A 14,057-nucleotide genomic window follows, 5' to 3' on the forward strand; every position below is an offset into this window, starting at 1 on the left:
TGTCTAGCTTGGGCTTCTTGACTGGCCGTAATTGTTGTTATTAATCTCTCCTTACTGCCTCTCAGCTCCAAGGGCCTGTTCTGTGGTGTCCTTTGGGGAAGGATCAAGAGAATTAAACACAGAGAAGTGAACCAATGTGACTTTCACCCATGTCATGTGACCAGGCAGGGACCCTGTGTCCTCTCTTGTGACTCCAGGACAGCTGACTCTGGAGTGAGACCCCTCTGTGTAGGTAGCAGGACCCAACTACATCTGGATGCATATCCCTAGTCGTTTCATCCCTGTGAGTGAGTCCCACCATGTATTTTCTTTGATTGATGGTTTAGTCCCAGGGAGGTCTGGGGGTACTGGTTAGTTCATATTGTTGTTCCTCCTATGGGGCTACAAACCCCATCAGCTCCTTGAGTACTTTCTCTAGCTCCTTCATTGGGGACCCTGTGCTCCATCCAATAGATGACTGTGAGCATCCACTTCTGTATTTGCCAGGCACTGGCAAAGCACCTCAGGAGACAGCTATATCAGGCTCCTGTCAGCAAAATCTTGTTGGCATCTGGGTTTGGTGGTTGTTTATGGGATGGATCCCCAGGTGGGGCAGTCTCTGGATGGTCATTCCTTCAGTCTCTGCTCTGAACTTTGTCTCTGTAACTACTTCCATGGGTATTTTGTCCTCCCTGAAGGATCAAAGTATACACACTTTGGTCTTTCTTCTTCTTGAATTTCATGTGTTTTGCAAATTGTATCTTGGGTATTCTGAGCTTTTGGGCTAATATCCACTTATCAGTGAGTGCATATCATGTGTGTTCTTTTGTGATTGGGTTATCTCACTTAGAATTATATCCTCCAAATCCATCCATTTGTCTAAGAATTTCAAAAATTAATTGTTTTTAATAGCTGTGTAGTACTCCATTGTGTAAATGTACCACATTTTCTGTATCTATTGCTCTGTTGAGGGACATCTGGGTTCTTTCCAGCTCTGGCTATTATAAATAAGGCTGCTATGAACATAGTGGAGCACGTGTCCTTATTACAAGTTGGAGCATCTTCTGGGTATATGCCCAGGAGTGGTATTGCTGGACCTTCCGGTAGTATTATGTCCAATTTTCTGAGGAACTGCCAAACTGATTTCCAGAGTGGTTGTACCAACTTGCAATCCCACCAGCAATGGAGGAGTGTTCGTCTTTCTCCACATCCTGGCCAGCATCTGCTGTCCCCTGAGTTTTTTATCTTAGCCATTCTGGCTGGTGTGAGGTGGAATCTTTTTTTTTAAGATTTATTTATTATTATACATAAGTACACTGTAGCTGCCTTCAGACACACCAGAAGAGGGTGTCAGATCTCATTACAGATGGTTGTGAGCCACTTCGTGGTTGCTGGGATTTGAACTCAGGATCTCTGGAAGAGCAGTCAGTGCTCTTACCCGTTGAGCCATCTCGCCAGCCCATGAGGTGGAATCTTAAGGTTGTTTTGATTTGCATTTCCCTAATGATTAACAATGTTGTCATTTAGGTGCTTCTCAGCCATTTGGCATTCCTCAGTTGAGAATTCTTTGTTTAGCTCTGTACCCCATTTTTAATAGGGTTATTTGGTTTTCTGGAGTCCAACTTCTTGTGTTCTTTATATATTGAATATTAGCCCCCTATTGGATTTAGGATTTGTAAAGATCTTTTCCCAATCTGTTGGTTGCCATTTTGTCTTATTGACAGTGTCCTTTACCTTACAGAAGCTTTGCTAATTTTTGAGGTCCCATTTGTTGATTCTTGATCTTACAGCACAAACCATTGCTGTTCTGTTCAGGAATATTCCCCCTGTGCCCATATCTTCAAGGCTCTTCCCCACTTTCTCCTCTATAAGTTTCAGTGTCTCTGGTTTTATGTGGAGTTCCTTGATCCACTTAGACTTGAGCTTTGTTCAAGGAGATAAGAATGAATCAGTTCGAATTCTTCTACATGCTAACTGCCAATTGAGCCAGCACCATTTGTTGAAAATAAATGTCTTTTTTTCCCACTGGATGGTTTTAGCTCCTTTTTCAAAGATCATGTGACCATAGGTGTGTGGGTTCATTTCTGGATCTTCAATTCTATTCCACGGATCTACCTGTCTGTCACTATACCAGTACCATGCAGGTTTTTTTTTGTTTTGTTTTGTTTTTGTTTTTGTTTTTGTTTTTTTTAACACAATTGCTCTGTATACAGCTTGAGGTCAGGGATGGTGATTCCACTAGAGGTTCTTTTATTGTTGAGAATAGTTTTTGCTATCCTAGGTTTTTTGTTATTCCAGATGAATTTGCAAATTGCCCTTTCTAACTCTGTGAAGAATTGAGTTGGAATTGTGATGGGGATTGTACTGAATCTGTAGGTTGCTTTTGGCAAGATAGCCATTTTGACTGTATTAATCCTGCCAATCCATGAGTTTGGGAGATCTTTCCACCTTCTGAGACCTTCTTTGATTTCTTTCTTCAGAGACTTAAGTTCTTATCATACAGATCTTTCACTTCCTTAGTTAGAGTCACACCAAGGTATTTTATATTATTTGTGACTATTGTGAAGTGTGTTGTTTCCCTATTTTCTTTCTCAGCCGTTTATCATTTGTGTAGAGAAAGGCCACTGATTTGTTTGAGTTAATTTTTGTAGCCTCCCCTCCCCCAGCCTTAATGGTTCCACGGTTTACACCTGGATGGAGCTTGCTGGCTCAATCGTTCTGCCACGCCCACTGCTGCAACCTGCGGCTTTGCTGTTTGGAGCCGTGCACATGGTCACCCTGCTATTGGACTCCAAGATTAATTGGTGGGAATCGGGCCCCTCCCCCTTCCTTCATAACGGAGTGCCGGAATAGTAAAAATTGAACCTTGAGCCTTTGTCTTGGTTCCTTCCTTATCTCGAGCAGCTCAGCCCCACTTCTCTTCCAGGTTTCCAAAATGCCTTTCCAGGCTGTGATCTGCTGGCCGGACACAACAAATTTTATATCCAGCTATTTCACTGAAGTTGTTTATCAGGTTTAGGAGTTCTCTGATGGAATTTTTGGGGTCACTTATATATACTGTCCTATCATTTGCAAATAGTGATATTTTGACTTCTTCCTTTACAATTTGTATTCCCTTGATCTCCTTTTGTTGTCTAATTGCTCTGGCTAGGACTTCAAGTACTATATCGAATAGGTAGGGAGAGAGTGGGCAGCCTTGTTTAGTCCCTGATTTTAGTGGGATTGTTTCAAGTTTCTTTCCATTTAGTTTGATGTTGGCTACTGGTTTGTTGTAGATTGCTTTTATTATGTTTAGGTATGGGCCTTGAATTCTTGATCTTTCCAAGACTTTTATCATGAATAAAAGTGTGGATTTTGTCAAATGCTTTCTCAGCATCTAATGAGATGATCATGTAGTTTTTGTCTTTGAGTTTGTTTATATAGTGGATTATGTTGATGCATTTCTATATATTGAACCATCCCTGCATTCCTGGGATGAAGCCTACTTGATCATGATGGATGATCCTTTTGATGTGTTCTTGGGTTTGGTTTGCGAGAATTTTATTGAGTATTTTTGCATCGATATTCATAAGGGAAGTTGGTCTGAAGTTCTCTTTCTTTGTTGGGTCTTTGTGTGGTTTAGGTATCAGAATAATTGTGGCTTCACAGACAAATTGTACCTTCTGTTTCTATTTTGTGGAATAGTTTGAGGAGTATTGGAATTAGGTCTTCTTTGAAGGTCTGATAGAACTCTGCCCTAAACCCATCTGGTCCTGGGCTTTTTTTAGTTGGGAGACTATTAATGACTGTTTCTATTTCTTTAGGGGATATGGGATTGTTTAGATTGCTAATCTGATCCTGATTTAACTTTGGTACCTGGTATCTGTCTAGAAAATTGTCCATTTCATCCAGGTTTCCTAGTTTTTTGAGTATAGCCTTTTGTAGTAGGATCTGATGATTTTTGGATTTCCTCAGATTTTGTTGTTATACCTTCCTTTTCATTTCTGATTTTGTTAATTAGGATACTCTCCCTGTGCCCTCTAGTTAGTCTGGCTAAGGGTTTATATATCTTGTTGAATTTCTCAAAGAACCAGCTCTTGGTTTGGCTGATTCTTTATATAATTCTTTTTGTTTCCACTTGGTTGATTTCAGACCAGAGTTTGATTATTTCCTGCAGTCTACTCCTCTTGGATGAATTTGCTTCCTTTTGTTCCAAAGCTTTTAGGTGTGCTGTCAAGCTGCTAGTGTATGCTCTCTCCAGTTTCTTTTTGGAGGCAATCAGAGCTATGGGTTTTCCTCTTAGGACTGCTTTCATTGTGTCCCATAAGTTTGGGTATGTTGTGGCTTCATTTTCATTAAACTCTAAAAGTCTTTAATTTCTTTATTTCTTCTTTTACCAAATTATTATTGAATAAAATGTTGTGTAGCTTCCAATCGTATGTGGGCTTTGTATTATTTATGTTGTTATTGAAGATCAGCCTTAGTCCGTGGTGATCTGATGGGATGCATAGGATTATTTCATTATCTTTAATTAATTATTTCAATTATTTAAATCTGTTGAGGCCTCTTTTGTGACCCATTATATGGTCAGTTTTGGAGAAGGTACCATGTGGTACTGAAAAGAAGGTATATCCTTTTGTTTTAGGATAAAATGTTCTATAGATATCTGTTAAATCCATTTGTTTCATAACTTCTGTTCATTTCACTGTGTCTCTGTTTAGTTTCTGTTTCCAGGATCTGTCCATTGATGAGAGTGGGGTGTTGAAGTCTCCCACTATTACTGTGTGTGGTGCTATGTGTGCTTTGAGCTTTACTAAAGTTTCTTTAATGAATGTGACTGCCCTTGCATTTGGAGCATAGATATTCATAATTGAGAGTTCACCTTGATAGATTTTACCTTTGATGAGTATGAAGTGCCCCTCTGTCTTAGTCAGGGTTTCTATTCCTGCACAAACATCATGACCAAGAAGCAAGTTGGGGAGGAAAGGGTTTATTTGGCTTACACTTTCATACTGCTGTTCATCACCAAGGAAGTCAGGACTGGAACTTAAGCAGGTCAGGAAGCAGGAGCTGATGCAGAGGCCATGAAGGGATGTTCCTTACTGGTTTGCTTCCCCTGGCTTGCCCAGCCTGCTCTCTTATAGAACCAAGATTATCAGCCCAGAGATGGTCCCACCCACAAGGGGCCTTTCCCCCTTGATCACTAATTGAGAAAATGCCTTACAGTTGGATCTCATGGAGGCATTTCCTCAAGTGAAGCTCCTTTTTCTGTAATAACTCCAGCTGTGTCAAGTTGACACAAAACTAGCCAGTATACCCTCCTTGTCCTTTTTGATAACTTAGGTTGAAAGTCTATTTTATTTGATATTAGAATGGCTACTTCAGCTTGTTTCTTGGTACCATTTGCTTGGAAAATTGTTTTCCAGCCTTTTACTCTGAGGTAGTGTCTGTCTTTGTCGCTGAGGTGGGTTTCTTGTATGCAGCAAAATGTTGGGTCCTGTTTGTGTAGCCAGTCTGTTAGTCTATGTCTTTTTATTGGGGAATTGAGTCCATTGATATTAAGAGATATTAAGAAAAAATAAGGCTGGGCGGTGGTAGCGCATGTCTTTAATCCCAGCACTTGGGAGGCAGAGGCAGGTGTATATCTGAGTTCGAGGCCAGCCTGGTCTACAAAGTGAGTTCCAGGACAGCCAGGGCTACACAGAGAAACCCTGTCTCAAAAAAAAAAATTGTTGCTCCTGTTATTTTTGTTGTTAGAGTTGGAATTCTGTTCTTGTGGCTATCTTCATTTAGGTTTGTTGAAAGATTACTTTCTTGCTTTTTGTAGGGCATAGTTTTCCTCCTTGTGTAGGAGTTTTCCCTTTATTATCTTTTGAAGGGCTGGATTCGTGTGAATTTGGTTTTGTCATGGAATACTTTGGTTTTTCCATCTAAGGTAATGAGTTTTGTTGGGTATAGTAGCCTGGGATGGCATTTGTGTTCTTTTAGATTCTGTATGACATCTGTCCAGGATCTTCTGGTTTTCATAGTCTCTGGTGAGAAGTCTGGTGTAATTCAGACAGGTCTGCCTTTATATATTACTTGACCGTTTCCTCTTATTGATTTTAATATTTTATCTTTGTTTAGTGCATTTGGTGTTTTGATTATTATGTGTCCTGAGGAATTTCTTTTCTGGTCCAGTCTATTTGGAGTTCTATAGACTTCTTGTATGTTCATGGGCATCTCTTTCTTTTCTTTGATTGTTGTGTCCATGTTTCTTATGGAATCTTCTGCACCTGAGATTCTCTTTTCCATCTCTTATATTCTGTTGGTGATGCTTGCATCTATGGCAACTGATTTTTTTCCTAGGATTTCTATCTCCAGAGTTGTCTCCCTTTGTGATGTCTTTATTGTTTCTACTTCCATTTTTAGATCCTGGATTGTTTTGTTCAATTCCTTTACCTGTTTGGTTGTGTTTTCCTGTAATTCTTTAAGGGATTTTTGTGTTTCTTCTTTAAGGGCTTCTACCTGTTTACCTGTGTTCTCTTGTAATTCTTTAAGGGATTTCTGTGTTTCTTCTTTAAGGACTTCTACTTGTTTAGCTGTGTTCTCCTGTATTACTTTAGGGAGTTATTAATGTCTTTCTTAAAATCCTCTACCAGCATCATGAGATATAATTGTTAAATCCAAATCTTGCTTTTCCAGTGTGTTGTGGTATCTAGGACTTGCTGTGGTGGGAGTACTGGGTTCTGATGATGCCAAGTAGTCTTGGTTTCTGTTGGTAAGCTTCTTGCATTTGTCTTTTGCCATTTGGTAATCTCTGGTGTTAGATGTTCTTGCTGTCTCTGGCTGGAGCTTGTTCCTCCTGTGAGTCTGTAAGCCTTTGTCAGCACTCCTGGGAGACCAGCTCTCTCCTGGCAAGACCAGTGCACAGAGGCCTGTGGAACAGCCCCACCTCCTGGCTGCAGATGTAGGCCTGTAGGACCCTGTGCCAGAAGCTCTGTTGTCTGTGCTCTCCTGAGCAGACCACCTTAGAGAGACACTGGGGAGAAAATGCAGATCTCCCCTGAGTCCCGGCGTCAGAGCACTCCTGGAGGCAAGCTCTCCTCTGGCAGGGAAGTTGCACAGAGCCTACTCTGGCTTTCAAAGGGTTAAGAGATTCAGTGCTCAAAAGAATGGCAGCTAATGCAGTGACCCAGGGAGTCACGTCTTTTATTTTTCAAAAAATGCTTGAATAGTTCAATTCTGCTGTTATTCAACTATTTTTCAATCCTTTGAAAATGCGGGGGCTGATACTGAGTGCACAGTTGAATTGGGTGCAGAGGAAGCAGGCTTTTTTCTTAACATTAAAAAACCCCACATGTTATGTATTTATTATGTGCGTATGTAGACTCTTACATCATGGAGCTTGTGTAGAGACCAGAGGACAACTTGTGGGAGCTGACTCTGTCCTTCTACCATGTTGTCCTAGACCTCCAACTCAGGTTGCCAGGCTTAGCAGCAAGCTCTCTTACCCACTGAGCCATCTTGCTGTCCTGTCCCAGTGATTTTTTTTTTTTTTTAATTTGTTATGAGTCATAGTCTCATGTAGCTCAGGCTAGTCTCAGACACATTTTATGCAGCTGTGCTGGTTGTTTTTGTCAACTGGGAAGAGGGATCTGAATTGAGGAGCTGCCTCCATCAGACTGGCCTGTAGGCTTGATTCTCTTCATTCATGACCCAGAGGAAAGGATCCATCTCACAGTGCTCAGTGCTGAGCCTGTGCTGGTGTTTCTGGGTGGGATAAGAAAGCAGACTGAGTAAGCCAGTATGTAGCAGCTCTTGAGGTCTCTGCATCAGTTCCTGCCTCCAGGTTCCTGCCCTGACTTCCCCTCTTGGTGGACTGTCAGTTCTGAGGGGAAACAAAGCTTTGCTCTGCAGGTCATGGTGTCTACCACAGCAGCAGAAAGCAAAGCAGCACAGTAGCTAAGGGTGACCTTGGACTCCTGATTCCCCTGTCTCCACCTCCTGAGTGCTGGTATCACCACTGTGCTGAGGACTGAGCCCAGGATCTTCTGCATGCCAGGCAAGCTCTCTACCTTCTAAGCCATACCCCCAGCCTGGCTTTGAATTTGCAACCCTGCTGAGTGCTGGTGTACAGCGCAGTCCTCTGCTCTTATTTAATTAATTCTGGACTGTGACTCCAAGTTGGCAAGGTTCTGGGTGTTCCCAAATGTGTAAGGAAGTTGAGGGGCTGATGACAGCTCATTTCTTGAGCGCTGACATTTGAGCATCATTGTTTAGTTTTCTGCTGCCTCCGCAGCTCAGGGAAGTGGTTCTGTCTCTTTGATGCACATCTTATCGGTAGGAAAACCCCAAACTGAAGTGTGCATTCAAGATCTGACAAAGATAAAGCGAGAGAGGCAGGGTTTAAACTCACAGACCTTGGAGTTGGCCTCTTACATTTTGTGCTGTTGTCTAGGTTAGGAACAGCCTGGCTTTAGACCTTGGCTCTACTTGGAGGCTGTGGACCCCTAAGCCTGAATGGCTGTACCATGTAAATGTTTCCCAGGCAAAGCACCAACCATTATCCACATGTCCTGTCTGTCTGATTTCACAAAGCAACTGCCAAGCCATCTATCCATGCCTGAGTGTCTCATGCCATGGGCCCCAGAAGATTTGTCTTTGTTTTCTCCAGGGAAGCGGGGGCTTGTGAGGCTGCCAGAAGATGGTAGAGTCTCACTCCTGTGGAAGTGTGATGTGGCAGAGTTGGGTAGAGAGTAGAGAAAAGGTCATGTTTTCTTGGTGGTCCAGACTATGGCCCCAGAGATGGAGGGTGACATAGAGGTGCCCAGGCTGGACCAGTGCTGGGACGAGGTCCTATAATCAGAGCTGTTAGGGTTGGAGCCTAGGCCCTGAGAGCCCTAAAGGCTCTGCCATCAATAGGCCAGTTAAATAGATAAGTAGTGGAGATAATCAGAGAAAGGTTTTTTTCAGTGTGGCCCCACTGTGGAGAGGAATAGAGAGATCCAGATTTAACTTGATTTAGGTTTAAATAGAGGGCATAAGGTAGGCACAGCTGAGCAGACCTGGTCAAGGTGTGGTGCTGCCCATTCCAACAGTGGCTGGTTCTCATCTTTCTTGTAAAGTGGTCTGCCAAGTTGTTAGAACTGTGTGACATCTGTTTCCAGCTCTTCTGGTAGGCATCAGGCTCTAGCCTTTCCATTCCACCAGTATAAGACTCTTGGGGTCTTTCAGTTCCTTGGGGTCCATTGTTTTAACAGTCTGAGAGCCAAAGGAAACGCAGTTCCTGCAAGGCAGTGATTGTGATGGGGTCAGGATCAGCTGGGAGCCTGTGCTGCCTCATTCCCATGCCAGAACTCAGGAGTTTCCTCTCATCTAAGGCTAGAGAACAGTGAGCTGGGATGTCTTCTGGCTGGCGAGGCCTGGGCCTGCAGCACTGGTTATTAGAAGTGTGTACGCACATTCCAAGCATTGCGTGCTGACACAGCAAACAGGTAATTTGGGGCATGGTACCTAGACTTCCAGGCGTCACTTTCCCTCTGGGGACAGGGTCATACACCAGGTCTCCAGACCAGTTGAGTTAGCACCTTGGGACTTCCAGGCGTCACTTTCCCCTCTGGGGACGGGGTCATGCACCAGGTCTCCAGACCAGTTGAGTTAGCACTTTGGGACTTCCAGGCTGGCTTTCCTGGCAAGCCCCCGTTTCCTGAGGGAGGCAGTCACATTTGCTCTTAGCAAACCTCAGCTGCGGGTGGCCTAGACAATGTGATAACCTGGGATCCCAGGGTTAAGAGTGACAGAACCCTAATTCCAAATTAGAGAGGTTTCTAGATCTCATGACTGAGCTTCAGGAGCTTCAGGTATAGTGGGATCCAGGTGCTCCATGCTGTCCTCCAGACCTACTGCTTAAATTCTCCCTGTTTCCCACCCCCTCCAAATGCTGTGACTCTCCCAAGTGGCACCAGGCTTACAGACTACTAGCTCAGCTCCCCAAGGGGCTGTGTGTGAGCAGGCAATTCCATCTGGAATCTTGAGTCTCTTTGTGGGCTCTGATTGGTCACAGGCTCTCTAAGCACTTCCTGTCACTATGGCCAGTGTGTTGCTCCAGTCAGCTACCCAGGGGCCACAGGTTTATTGAAGGATTAGAGTGGACCTGTCCATAAATGTCCCAGTGCAGATGGGGAAGATTGAATATTGGGCAGTAACTCCAGCTGCACTGGAAGTGTTCAGGAGGGCAAAGAATTCAAAGCTGGATGTTGAAGGATAATGGGAGATTTTGGGGTCAGCCAGGCAAGGATCCATCAGGCTGAGCAGATGAGTTTCTTTATATAGTGATCTGATGATGATCCTAACAATTGGGTTGGTGAAAGCTAAGGTCTGGTAAAGAAATATATTTCAAAGGTTTCTCTTCTCTTTTCATGCTTAGAACTTGTTAGGAATTTCATTGTTACAGCAACAGAGTTCCTTCTCTTGCTTCCATAAGGAAGGCTCTAGAATTGGATAAAACGGAAATAAACGATGTTCCCTGAGCTGGGCTAGGAAGGAATGTGACTCAGGCCACACCTGACTAGAGAGCATGGCAGGTGTGTCAGAGAAGAATCTGCTGTTCACTCCTCTCTGAGGAAAAGTCTCCCTGGCCTGCACCTTCTGCCTTAAGCAGGACTAGCAGAAAGGCCCGGGGCAGGTGCTATGTGAGGGCTGCGTGAGGGCCAGCACCTGATGTCAGGGGCAAGGGCCTAAGTACTGTGGTTTGGGTGCAGTGGTTAAGGTCAGAGGTTGAGGCTGGGGACCATGCTGAGCCTCTTGTGCTGAGAGGCAGGTTGGAGGGCCCCAGCTCTCCAGTCTAGTTGGCTCCAGTGAAGTTGAGGTTTTCTCAAACAGTAAAGTAACCAGTTGTGGGAATGCACGCCTTTAACACCAGCACTTTGAGGCAGAGGCAGATGGATCTCCGTGAGTTCAAGGCCAGCCAGGGTTATACAATGAGACCCTATCTCAAAAAAAAAAAATATCAATTGTAGTGATAAATGGGATTCTTCTAAGGATTTTGGAAAACAAGCATAAGAGGCAGAGAGGATGGACGAGGTGCTTCAAGTCTGGCATGTGGTAGTACCTTTCAGCTGCTGTGCATAACCTGAGCACCATGGCAGTCCCTGCTGTAATCCTACAATTCCAAATGTCTCCAGACACTGTCTGCTGGGAGGCAGTCACAGGTTAAGGTGGAAAGGGACATTTGGGGGAGGTCCCCTTCCCCTATTCCTTCCCTCCCTCCTGCCTCTCGTCGCCTTTCCTTCTTCCCATCCTCCCTGTGTCTCCCTCCTCTTCCCTCTCCCTCCATTCTTCATGCTTGCTCCTTTCTTCTCTCTCCCATCCTCCCTCTCCGCCATCTTTCTGAGTCCCTTTGTAAATCCTTGTTCATCTTTTTTCCTTGTCCATGGTTAGAACAAATGAGTAACATTACACAGTTTTATTCTGGAGTTTAAAATCCTGTTGCTGAAGTTACAAGATGCAAACTAGAAAAGGTCACAGATGCCAAGGCACACAGCCTGTGAGTTAGCAAATACACCCAGCAGTTGGCACCCAGGGTGGAAAACTGCCCTCATTAGCTTTGCATTTGGCAGTGTGTTTTTGTGTATTATGTATAATTTATATAGCATGTGATTTTGTGAAATATATATGAAATGTTACACGTAGTTTTAGATATTATTTTTGTTTTCTGAGACTGGGTCTTGTCATGTATCCCAGACTAGCCTAGAACACATAATCCTCCTGTCTCAGGCCCTGCCCTTAAGGCTTGAGTTTACAGACCTGAGTTCAGCAACCATCTGGAATATCCAGGAAAGCCTTCATGTTGCATAACAGTTTTCTCCTAGATTGCTCAACAAATCTGATTAAACAACTCAAAATAGCTTCAGGAAGTCCCTGAAACTGACCAGATTCACTAGGCTCCTCCCTACCAGAGGAAGGAAGCCAACATGCTGAGAGTCACTTTCAGAGGAGCTAGGCTGCAAAGAAGATTCTAAGACCAGACCAGCTGCCTGGAAGAAACAGAAACCAGCCAAGAAGTCTAAAAGAGGTTTTGATCAGGATCACTTTGGGAAGGACACTGTCAAACCAATTGAGCTGCTTGCAGGCTGTACAGCTAGTTGTTCCAGGTCCCAGCTTTGTGAGCTGTCACCCATGCTGGAGTGGGCTCTGACAATGCAGCTGTATTTCAGACATTTCTGATCCTCTAAGTAACCCTTCACTCATATTCCTGTAAGTAACCCCAATAAAACTTTTCGGTTCATCAAGTTGAACTTTAGTACTCATACTTTTGTCTGTCATGGGCTTCCTGCCTGGGGTGAGTAGATGTGTATGTTGTGTCTCCCCAGGGAGAGTGTGGTAGTTTGAATATGCTTGGCTCAGGGAGTGAGTCATTGTGAGGAGGTGTGGCCTTGTTGGAGTGGGTGTGGCCTTGGTGGAAGAAGTGCATCACATTGGGAGTGGGGTTTGAGGTCCTCCTCCTTGCTGCCTGTGAGACAGAAGTTGGTACCAGTGACTGGGGTATTGCTGTAATAGGCTTCACCATGTTTTTGTTTGAAGGAATGTAGATTTTAGAACTTTGGAAAGCAGTGGAATGCTTTCAGTGGTGTTTAATGGGCCATCCTAGTAGAAATATGGAAGACAGCAGTGCTGATGGTAATTTGAACTCTGGAGGCCTGCAGGCTCAAGAGGTTTTACAGGAGAATTTTAGTATGTAGCTTAGAAACTGTTCTTGTAATACTTTGTGAAGAATGTGGGTGCTTTTTGCCCTTGTCTGAAGAGTCTACCTGAGTATAAGGTAAAAAGATTTCAATTAATTGCATTGACAAAGGAAGTCTCAGAAAAGTTCAGAATAGACTTTTCCCTCTGCTTTACGCTTATGTAGAACATTTTGATCAAGTGTAGCACGCTTAGAAAGAAAAAATACAAAATGTATGGTTCAAGTAATGTAAGGGCACCAGGAAATACAATGAAGCTGATTTCTGTGTTTGAGGAGATAAAGAGATTAAGGGAGTAGTGGCATCGGGACAAGATCCCACCCAGCTAAACTCATTGTTTGTGCTTTTGCAGTTAACAAGAAATACTTATATCATGTTAGGAATTATTACCTGGTTATTGTTTTCATTTCGACTTTTAATCTGAAATGAAGTATAATCCAGAAATGGAGAGTTCACCTGTGACCCAAATCTTGAGGCATCATGGCCATGAAAAGCTTAAGTCCAGGCATGGTGGTACACATCTTTAATCCCCGAACTCAGGAGACAGAGACAGGTAGATCTCTGAGTTCAAGGTCATTCTACAGAGCAAGTTATAGAATAGACAAGCTTAGACAATGAAGGAGTTGGAAAGTAGAAGGGCTGGTGATGAACAAAAGGGCATGTTCCAGTCCCAGCAAGCACCAGAACTTGGCAGCTTTGGCCATGTGGCTCTGACTTTAGAGTCAAGTATAGAAGGTATTACTGGAACAATTGTGCTGTTTAGCTGTGAAATTAACATCACTGAGGTGAAATCTGGGAAGTGTTTTCAGAGAGCACAAAGAATCAGTGTTTCAGAGATAGCTATGTTGTACCTTGTACTGCACATGTACTTGGTAATGTGTAAGACTCACCCAGGTGGTACTGATTTTGAAGGCATGAGGGGACATAAATAACAGCTGAAGTTTGACACTGTGAGAGGCTATGGAAGGCCATTCATTGGTGAAAGTTCAGCCTCAGTTACAGTTGACAGCCAGGACTGAAGGGGTCATGCAAAGAAGTTGAGGCTTGGCACCATGAAGAGAGCCTATGAGAGACTGTTGGTATAACCTAGTTGTAACAGAAGACCCCAGTGTATTGGAGATGCTGGTACAATGGGATGATCATCAAGAACAGCAGCAGCAGTGGAGTGGAGTCAACCAGAGCCTAGAGTCTTATAGAGGGCAGAGTTGGAGAAATGAAGCAAGCCCTTTGGAGGAACCCAGAAGATCATGTGTGGATCCCAGACACTGGAACAAGAAACTGTGAAGTGGAAGTTACCTTAGAGACCCCAAAGTATTGGAAATGCCAGAGTCATAGGATAATTGCTAAGGAAAGCTGCTAACAGGGAGTAGAAACAGC

The 14,057-nt window shown here is 43.7% G+C and overlaps 1 long non-coding RNA gene across 1 annotated transcript in view; it reads left to right on the forward strand.

The window, feature by feature from the left end:
* The window catches only part of Gm41414 (predicted gene, 41414), a 145,418-nt gene that overhangs the window by 78,488 nt on the left and 52,873 nt on the right, over positions 1-14,057 (forward strand). The window lies entirely within an intron of this gene.

This window comes from Mus musculus, chromosome 16, assembly GCF_000001635.26.
Source record: "Mus musculus strain C57BL/6J chromosome 16, GRCm38.p6 C57BL/6J".
Taxonomy (NCBI): domain Eukaryota; kingdom Metazoa; phylum Chordata; class Mammalia; order Rodentia; family Muridae; genus Mus; species Mus musculus.